This window comes from Tupaia chinensis, unplaced genomic scaffold (genome assembly GCF_000334495.1).
Source record: "Tupaia chinensis unplaced genomic scaffold, TupChi_1.0 Scaffold000201_2, whole genome shotgun sequence".
NCBI lineage: Eukaryota > Metazoa > Chordata > Mammalia > Scandentia > Tupaiidae > Tupaia > Tupaia belangeri.
Genome location: NW_006159677.1, coordinates 246,521 through 256,071, shown reverse-complemented (window position 1 = coordinate 256,071; position 9,551 = coordinate 246,521). Strand labels below are relative to the sequence as shown.

General features: G+C 47.4%; 1 protein-coding gene across 2 annotated transcripts in view; it reads right to left on the bottom strand.

Annotated features, from left to right (window-relative positions):
• Positions 1–9,072: 9,072 nt before the first annotated feature.
• EPS15L1 (epidermal growth factor receptor pathway substrate 15 like 1) overlaps positions 9,073–9,551 on the bottom strand; it is a gene marked incomplete at its 5' end in the record, with an annotated part of 101,740 nt that continues 101,261 nt past the window's right edge. Inside the window, 1 exon segment of one of the 2 annotated variants that reach the window (XM_027771316.1) lies at positions 9,073–9,524. 2 annotated transcript variants of the gene reach the window in all.

The following is a 9,551-nucleotide window of genomic DNA, read 5'->3' as shown; positions in this document are numbered from 1 at the left end:
GAGGAGAATGGAGGAGAAGGGACTGCGGTGTGGCCATCCCCCCTGGGGGGTGATTTCTCGCTTTCTGTCTCTATGTCTCTCTCTGTCTGTCTGGCGAGTGCACGCGCCCTATAGCGAAAACCTCTCCAAAAAAAAAAAAGTAAAAAAAAAAAATTAATAACCATGATAAATACAATGAAATAAATCAGTGTTCAAATAATAATAACTTGCTGGAAATTGAGCTGTGGATCATCACAGCAGTTCTGAGGAGGGAAAACGGAGACTGCAACAGGGAATTTAAGCTCCCCAAGTTCATACTGCTAGCAAGAGGTCAAGGAAAGTAGGGTTTATGCCAAGTCTATCTGACTCTAGGGCTGTGCTCTTTTTTTCCTTTTCTTTTCCTTTCTTTTCTTTTTGTAAAGATTTATTTATTTCATTTTTATTTGTTCGTTTATTTTAATTTGACCAGAGAGAGACAGAGAGAGAGAAAGGGAAAGTGGGAAAGCAAGCCACCAGGTCCAGGACTTGAACCACGGTTGACCATGTGGGAATACCTGGCACCTTAACCACCACGCCACCTGCTGGTCCCAGGGCTGTGCTTTCTCCGAGATGGCCATGGCTTCTTCATACTGCCAGTGTCTTCTCTGGTCTACCTCAGGAGAGGAGAAATCATAATTCTCTCATCCTAGAATCTTGCACCGGAAGAGGAAGTGGACTTCTGGTCTACCATGTTGTTCTCTAAGAAGGAGGATCTTTGCTTTCTTTGAAAAGTATGTTTACAATCGAACAAAGGCTACTTCTTGTCTTGGGTCCATTTTTGGCTCTCTTAGTGGAAACTCTGCCTTTTGTCTTTAGTATAAAGTAATCCTCATCATAGACCAGGATCACCAAAGTGTGCATGCTTCTGGTCTCAGAAAGGGCTCTTTCTCCCAGGGGAAAATTGGCATAGAAAAACCATTGGAAGGTCATAAAATAGTTTATTGATTAAACTAGTATTTTTTGCAGTATCCTAGTTTTTAAAAAATGATTTAATTTTACTTATTATTATTTTTTTCCTTTTTTTTTTTTGAGAGGTTTTTGCTATAGGGCGCATGCGCTCACCAGACAGACAGAAAGTTAGACAGAGAGATTTCTCGCTTTCTGTCTCTCTATCTGGAGAGTACACGCGCCCTATAGTGAAAATCTCTCCAAAAAAAAAAAGAATTTTTTTTTCAATTTATTTATTTGCATTCATTCACTGTACATCATTACAGCATACAAAATGAGATTTTTCCATCCAGAGTACACTGTATATTGTCTCAATCAAGCACATCAACAAACGTTATTGTCAACAAATAATTTTCCATTTCTTGTTTTCTGTATTAAAGAATTATTTTATTTAGCTTTATTTATTTATTTTAATTTGACCAGAGAGGAACAGAGCAAGAAGGGGAAAGTGAGAAAGTCAGCCACTTCTAGGTCCGGGACTTGAACCACGGTAGGCCCTGTGGGAGTCCAGCACTCTTAACTACCACACCACTTTCCAGCCCCTATGGCAAAAATAATCTCTTTTTTTTTTTAAGAGGTTTTTGCTATAAGGGCGTGTGTGCTCACCAGAAAGACAGAGAGAGACAGAGACAGAGAGACAGAGAGTGCGAAATTACGCCCCCCCCCCCCCGAGGGAGGATGGCCACACCTCAATCCCTTCTCCTCCATTCTCCTCTCAGGATCTTGGGCACGCATGCACACACGCCCGGCGTGAGTTTAAGCCACCAGGTCCGGGGCTCGAACTGCAGTCAGCTACATGGGAGTCCAGTGACATAGCCATAACGCTAACTGCTGGTCCCAAGAGCTAACAATTTTGATGAGCTCAACTTCCTTGATCCAATGAGCAAACTGAGGCCTAAGTCGTTTAGTCAGTAGGCCCAAGGTCACAAAGAGACAGCACGGGGCACGTGTCATCCCGAAAGCAAACCAAAGAGTGATATTTAAAGACCCGTTAAACGTAAACACAGCTGAGACCGGGCCGAGCCCACATCACGTAATTTCTCTGGAATAAGCTGGTGATAAGGATCGCGTTTCCACTTCCTTTTAGATTTTTTCCAACAACAGTGCATGATACAATTTGTACAGCTCCAGTCGTATGGACTGGGGAAAATTTTGCTGGAGGAAAAAAAAAAAAAAAAATAATAATACTAAAAGCACCCTGTTTCAAAGGGACCAGATCTGATAAGGGGGCAGGACTATTTATTGCATTATTTCAAGAGGCTGGTTCTTTGTTTGCCAGACACTTCCTGTACAGTTTTAAAAATAGTTTTCTACAACTATTCCAGGATTAGAATTGTCCTTTAAAATAGAGTGGGCGTGGGAGATGGGATTTCATGTACTCAGAGGAGTCTGAAGATAATCCATCAACCTTATTTATTTTTATTTTATTTTCATTTCTTTTTAAAAATGATTTTCTTTAACTTTATTTATTTATTTTTGACCAGAGAGGGACAGAGTGAGAGAGACAAGAGAGAAAGCCAGGTCCAGGACTCAAACTATGGTCGGCCATATGGGAGTTCAATGCTCTTAACCACCACGCCACCTGCTGGCCCCTATTTTAATTTCTTTTATGCATTCAATCACCATGCATCACTTCGCTTTTTTTTTTGTTTTTTTTTTTTTAAGTTTTTACTACTGGGTGTATGTGGTCACCAGAGAGGGACAAAGAGAGAGAAAGTGAGAAGGTACCCACTCAGGGGGGATGGTCATGCCCCAATCCCTTCTCTATTCACTTTTCATGATTTGGGGCATGCACACACACATGCCTGGTGTGATTTTCAAGCTGCCGGGTCCAGGACTCAAACCATTGAGTCCGCCATGTGGGATGCAGCACCTTAACTCCCATGCCACCTGCTGGCTCCGTCATCCTTTGCTAAAACACTACTTGGATCAGATAGCTTGGGCCCTCGAATTCTAGTTCAGCTGCAACCCAAGCTGGCTTACTGAATGGGGAGGGGATGGATTACAGACGAAGACAAGGGGGGAGCCCTGTGGTGCAGTGGTTAGGCTCTGTGCAGAGGAAGCTGGATTCCACGTGGCTGACCAGGGTCTGAATCCCGGCCCTGCTGGTTTCATGCCAAGAGTGTATGTATGCATGTGTGCCCAAGCTCCCGACAGGAGGGAAAGATGGAGGAGAAGGGATTGTACGGTGACCGTCCCCAATGGGAATGCTTTCTCCTCTCTCCCTCTCTCTCTCTCTGGAGAGTGCACAAACCCTATAAGAACAGCAACATCGAAACATAATAATAATGGTGAAAAATAATATAAATAAATCAATACAAATAATCTTCCTGCCTTTTCTAGGTACAATGAATATGTAAAGAATTAGGAGACAACAAGAAACAAATGTTTTCTGGGGCCGACAGGTGGCGTGGTGGTTAAGGCACTGAACTCCCACATGGCCGACTGCAGTTCGAGTCCTGGATCTGATGGCTTGCTTTTTCACTTTCCTTCTCTGTCTCTCTCTCTGGTCAAAATGAAAAATAATAATAATAAATAAAATAAAATAAGTAATCTAAATAAATAAATGTTTTCTAAGGCCAGTGAAACGATGCACCACTGGCTCTGACTAATTGAGGGTTTTCGATAACTGATGGCGGACATCGAGTCTTTGTCTTCCCATCAGGAAAATGGGTTCACATCCACCCTCTTAACCTGTGAGAATGACTTGAGGTTAGAATACAATAATGGGAGCCAACTTGTAGCCTATTGCTTAAGGCAGCTAAATCCCACCTGGCCGACCACATGATTCGAGTCCTGGACCCAGCAGCTTGAAAATCACACTGGGCAAGTTGTGCCTGCCCAAAATCCTGAGAGGAGAATGGAGGAGAAGGGCGTGTGGCATAGCCATCCCCTTTGGGGAGTGACTTCTCACATTCCCTCTGTCTCTCTCCAACGAGTGTACATGCCATATGGTTAAAAAAAAAAAGCAAACACACATCAAGAACACGAAAACAAAAACAAAAAATGATCATGGGGGCCAGACATTGAATAAGGTGACTGGATCCAACATGGCCGACCACATGGTTCTAGTCCCGGACCTGAAGGCTTGACAAAGTGTGTGCAGGGTGTGCGTGTGCGAACCCAAAATCCCAAGAAGAGGTAGAGATGAAGGAAAAGGGATGGCAGCATGACCCCAGCCCAGTGGAGGTTTGTGGGAGTGCTTTCTCTCTCTCTCTGTCTCTCTCTGTCTCTCTCTGATAAGCACATGCGCTCCCTGGCAAATTCTAAATAAAGAAGAATTAGGCAACGGACGTTGAATCATGTTGAAAACTGAGGTCAGACGCTGAATAGAGTGTGGGCCTCATCTGGAAATGGAGCCAGAGATGTGGTCACCGTGCGGAGAGGTGACTCGGTGCCTTCCTCAAGGGGACCTGATGCAAGGCCTGTGGCTGGAGGAGGGGACAGCTGCCAGGCTTAGTCTGAGGGCTCCTCCACAGGAGGAAGGAAGCCTCAGGAATCACTTCCGGCCTTGATCATAGACTACAAACGACTTGTCTTCTAGAAAGGGTTAGGGGCATGCTGGGGGTGAACCAAGCCTACCAGCCCCCACCAGGCCCCACCCCCAATGACAGAGGGAAGTGAGGCTATTCCACGGGCCCCGAGGAATCCCCGTGCTCACCCCCAACTCCCAAAATGCAGGGCCTCCTCGTCTGTAACTGGGAAAAGGGGACTTACCAAGGGCTAATTCTGGAATTTTATAAATACATATATATAGATAGAGAGAGAGAGAGAGAGAGAGGGACGTGGAGTTAAGGTGCTGGACACTCCCACATGGCCAACCACGGTTTGAGTCCCGGACTCGGTGGCTTAAACTCACGCCAGGCGCGTGTGCATGTGTGCCCAAGATCCCGAGAGGAGAATGGAGGAGAAGGGATTGCGGTGTGGCCATCCCCCCTGGGGGGTGATTTCTCGCTTCCTGTCTCTCTGTCTCTCTCTGGCAGTCACTCCCCAAAGGGGATGGCTATGCCACACGCCCTTCTCCTCCATTCTCCTCTCAGGATTTTGGGCAGGCACAACTTGCCCAGTGTGATTTTCAAGCTGCTGGGTCCAGGACTCGAATCATGTGGTCGGCCAGGTGGGATTTAGCTGCCTTAAGCAATAGGCTACAAGTTGGTTCCCATTATTGTATTCTAACCTCAAATCATTCTCCCAGGTTAAGAGGGTGGATGTGAACCCATTTTCCTGATGGGAAGACAAAGACTCGATGTCCGCCATCAGTTATCGAAAACCCTCAATCAATTTTAATTAAAATTAAATTTAAATGTTAAAAGATGTATTTTATTTTTATTCACTTCTTTTTTTTTGAGAGGTTTTCACTACAGGGTGCGTGCACTTGCCAGCCAGACAGAGAGAGACAGACAAAAAGCAAGAAATCGCACACGCGCCCGGTGTGAGTTTAAGCCACCGGGTCCAGGACTCGAACCACGGTCGACTACGTGAGAGTCCAGCGACACAGCCATTACGCTAACTGCTGGTCCCTCAATTATTCATATTTAATTTGACCACAAAGAGACAGATAGGGAAAGTGAGAAAGCAAGCTGCCAGGTCTGAGACTTGAACTGCAGTCAGTCACATGGGAGTCCAGTGCCTTGACCACCACGCCATCTGCCAGCTCCTTTTCAAAGTTTTTTTTTTTTTGCCATAGGGTGAGTGTGTTTGGTGGAGACAAAGATGCAAAGAGACAAAGAGGGAAAGGGAGAAATCGCCCCCGAGGGGGATGGTCATGCCGCAATCCCTTCTCCATGTGTCCATGCCGTTGGAGCTGGGGTGGACACACACACACGTGCCTGGTATGCTTTTCAAGCTGCCGACACCAGGATTCAAACCAGTCAGCCACGTGGGATCTGGCTTTATTAACCACAAGTCTAAAGGGCAGGCCCCAAATTTATTTATTTATTAACATTTTTTTTTGAGAGAGAGATTTTTGCTATAGAGTGCGTGCACTTGCTGGAGAGACAGAGACAAAGAGATAGAAAGCGAGAAATCACCTCCCAGATCCCCTTTCCCTCATTCTTCGGAACTCTGGACAGGCATGGACACACACCCTGCGTGAGCTTCGAACTGCCAGGTCCCGGACTCGAATTGCAGTCGACTACGTGGAAGTCCAGCGACGTAACCATTACGTCACCTATTGGTCCCTAATGTTTTTACTTTTGCTAGAGGGAGTAGATACTTGCTGGGGAGAGACACAGAGAGAAGGAGACAGAAAGAGGGGGGGAAAGTGAGAGATCACCCCCTTGAGGGACAGCCATGTCGCAATCCCTTCTCCTCTCAGGATTTTGGGCATGCACGCACACATGTGTTTGTCAAGCCGTCGGGTCTGGGACTTGAACTGTGCACTCAGTCATGTGGGATCCAGTGCCCTAACCACCTTGCCACTGGCTGGCCCTTAGTTTATTTTTTAAAGATAGTTTTTCAGACTCAGATATCCCCTGGGGGTTGAAGGTCAACACCAGCTGCGCTGAGTCACGCCGCCAGCGTGAACCTCTGACTCGGTGCGATCGTGTGATCGGAAGGGCCTTTCACCTCTGTGGTTCCCCCCCCCAACCCCCAGTCTAAACGCGAGAAAAACAACAGACAAATCCCAGTGGAGGGGGATAGTCTACACAACACCTGACCTGCCATCCTTGAAACTGCCGAGTTCATCAAGGAGAGGCCGAGAAACCGTCTGAGCCCAGAGAAGTCTAAGAAATGATGATGACATGCCTTGAAGGATCCTGGGACAAACCAAGTTTTGATTAGTTTTTATTTAGTTTTCTTTTTTTGTTTGTTTGTTTGCTTTTTTTGCTATAGAGAGTGTAAGCTCAATAGAGAGAGATACAGAGATAGTGGGAAGTGAGAAATCTCCGCACCCCTAGGGAGGATGGCCACACTGCAATCCCTTCTCCTCCATTCTCCTCCCAGGATTCTGGGCACACACACACATATGCACACACACACGCATATGCACACACACACACACACACACACACGATTTTCTTTCTTTCTTTGTTTTTTTTTTTTTTAGAGGTTTTTTGTTGTAGGGCATGTGTGCTCGCCAGAAAGACAGAGACAGAGAGACAGAAAGTGAGAAATCACCCCCCAGGGGGGATGGCCATGCCACAATCCCTTCTCCTCCATTCTCCTCTCGGGATCTTGGGCACGCACGCACACGCGCCCGGCGACGCACACGATTTTCAAGCAGCCAGGTCGGGGGCTTGAACCATGTGGTCGGCCATGCAGGATCCAGAGCCTTCACCGCCATGCCACTGGCTGTCCCTAAAGTGTGGATTTTTATTTTTAAATAATTGTTTATTTTGGGATGTGGTGGCGCCCGCCCTATGGCAAAAACCTATGGAGGCTGGAGGATTGCGGCATCGAATAATTGTTTATTTTAAATTTTATTTACTCATTCATTTATTTTAATTTGACCAGAGAGAGAAAGAGAATGAGAGAAAGCAAGTCACCAGGTCCAGGACTCGAACTGTGGTTGACCATGTGGGAGTATCTAGCATCTTAACCACCGTGCCACCTGCCGGTCCCCCCTAAAGTGTGGACTTTGGTGGCCTTCATTGTTAACAAATGTAGTGTGGAATATGTTTTTAAAAAGGGAAATTAAGGATCAGGAGGTTGTGTAGTGGTTAGGGCACTGGACTCTCACATGGTAGACCGTGGTTCAAGTCCCAGATCTGGAGGCTTGAAAATCATACCAGGTGTGTGTGTCTGTGTGCCCAAAATCCTAAGAGGAGAATGGAGGAGAAGGGACTGTGATGTAGTCATCCCTCCACCCTCCGGCGGGTGATTTCTCACTTTCCCTCTCACTGTCTGTCTCTGTCTCTCTCTGGTGAGTGGACATACCCTACGGCAAAAGCAAGCAGACAAAAGACCCTGTTGTGGGTGCCTGTATCTCTGTCTCTGTCTCTCTCAATAATGGAAGAAATTTTTTTGTGTGTGTGGGAGGGGAAAGGTTTTTCACTATAGGGCGTGTGCACTCACCAGACAGAGAGAGACAGAGAGACAGAAAGTGAGAAATCACCCCCCAGGGGTTATGGCCACGCTGCAATCCCTTCTCCTTCATTCTCCTCTCGGGATCTTGGGCACGCACGCACACGTGCCCGGCGTGAGTTTAAGCCACCGGGTCTGGGACTCGAACCACAGTCGGCTACATGGGAGTTCGGCAACATAGCCATTATGCTAACTGCTGGTCCTGAATTTTTTAAAATAAAACTTAGAGGAAATCATGCATGAGATTTATGGAAACTTTACAGTCCAAACCTCCCTAGTCCAAAACTCCCAAGCTCTTTGAGTGCCAACAGGACACAGGTGGAAAAGTCCACACCTGACCTCACGTGACAGGTCACGGTCCAAAGACTGCAATACAAAAAGAGTCGCTAACATTACCTCCAGGAGGACAGTCCCGCAACCTCATGCTTCAGGCAGCCGGTTCCCAACATGGCCAACTATGTGGTTCGAATCCTGGGCCTGGAAGCTTGGAAAACGTACTAGGGGTGTGTGTGTGTGTGTGTGTGTGTGTGTGTGCCCCCAAAATCCTGACAGGAGGGGAAATGAAGGGGGTGTGACTGCAGCATAAGCACACCCTACTGGGGAGTGCTTTCTCCTTCTCTTTCTCTCTCTCACTCTCTCTCTTTGACAAGCACACAGGCCCTCCAGCAATTAAAAAAGTTACCTCCAGGCAGTGTGTAATATGGCGTATAAGAAACATAAATGTTGGGACCAGCAGTTAGCGTCATAGCTCTGTCGCTGGACTCCCACGTAGTCGACTGCGGTTCACGTCCCGAACCTGGTGGCTTAAAACTCACGCCAGGCGCGTGTGCGTGCGTGCCCAAGATCCCGAGAGGAGAATGGAGGAGAAGGGATTGTGGCGTGGCCATCCGCCCTGGGGGGTGATTTCTTGCTTTCTGTCTCTCTGTCTCTCTCTGTCTGGCGAGTGCACGCGCCCTATAGCAATAACCTCTCCCCCAAAAAAAAAAAAGAAAGAAAATGTAGTTTTAAGTTAAAAAAAAAAAGAAGATTCTTGTGTTTTGTATTAAAATAGTTTATATTAATCATTCAAACTTCATTTTTATACAACGAATGCATACATCGCTGGGGGGGTGTCTCTCTGATGCGGGGAGGGGCTGGGGGCAGTGCATCCTGGGTATGGGCGGTGCTTGTCTGCAGAGATGGGCCGGGAGGAGGCAGGGAGGTTCTGGCCTCTTCCTCTCCTCCGCCAGCCTTCCACCCTGTGCTCATCCCCCAAGATCCAGACGCGACCCCCTCCCAGGGAATGGCACGGTGGAAGGAAAGCCCAGCAGCGGCCGAGGATGAGGCCCGTGCCAGGCGCTCCCCCAGGAGAAGCGCAACCTTCCCAGACCTTTCTGCGGCCTGTGTTCGAACCCTGTCCAGAGCCAGAGGCCCTCCGTCCGACCCGCTTAAGTCTTTGACGCTTGGTGGCTGTGGCATGTCACGACGTGGGACGGGGACGCTCTGTGTGTGTGTGTTGGGGGGGGGGAGTTGAGTAATATAGAGATGCCTGCCTTTGCTCCTCCGCCATCCCGCCTGCC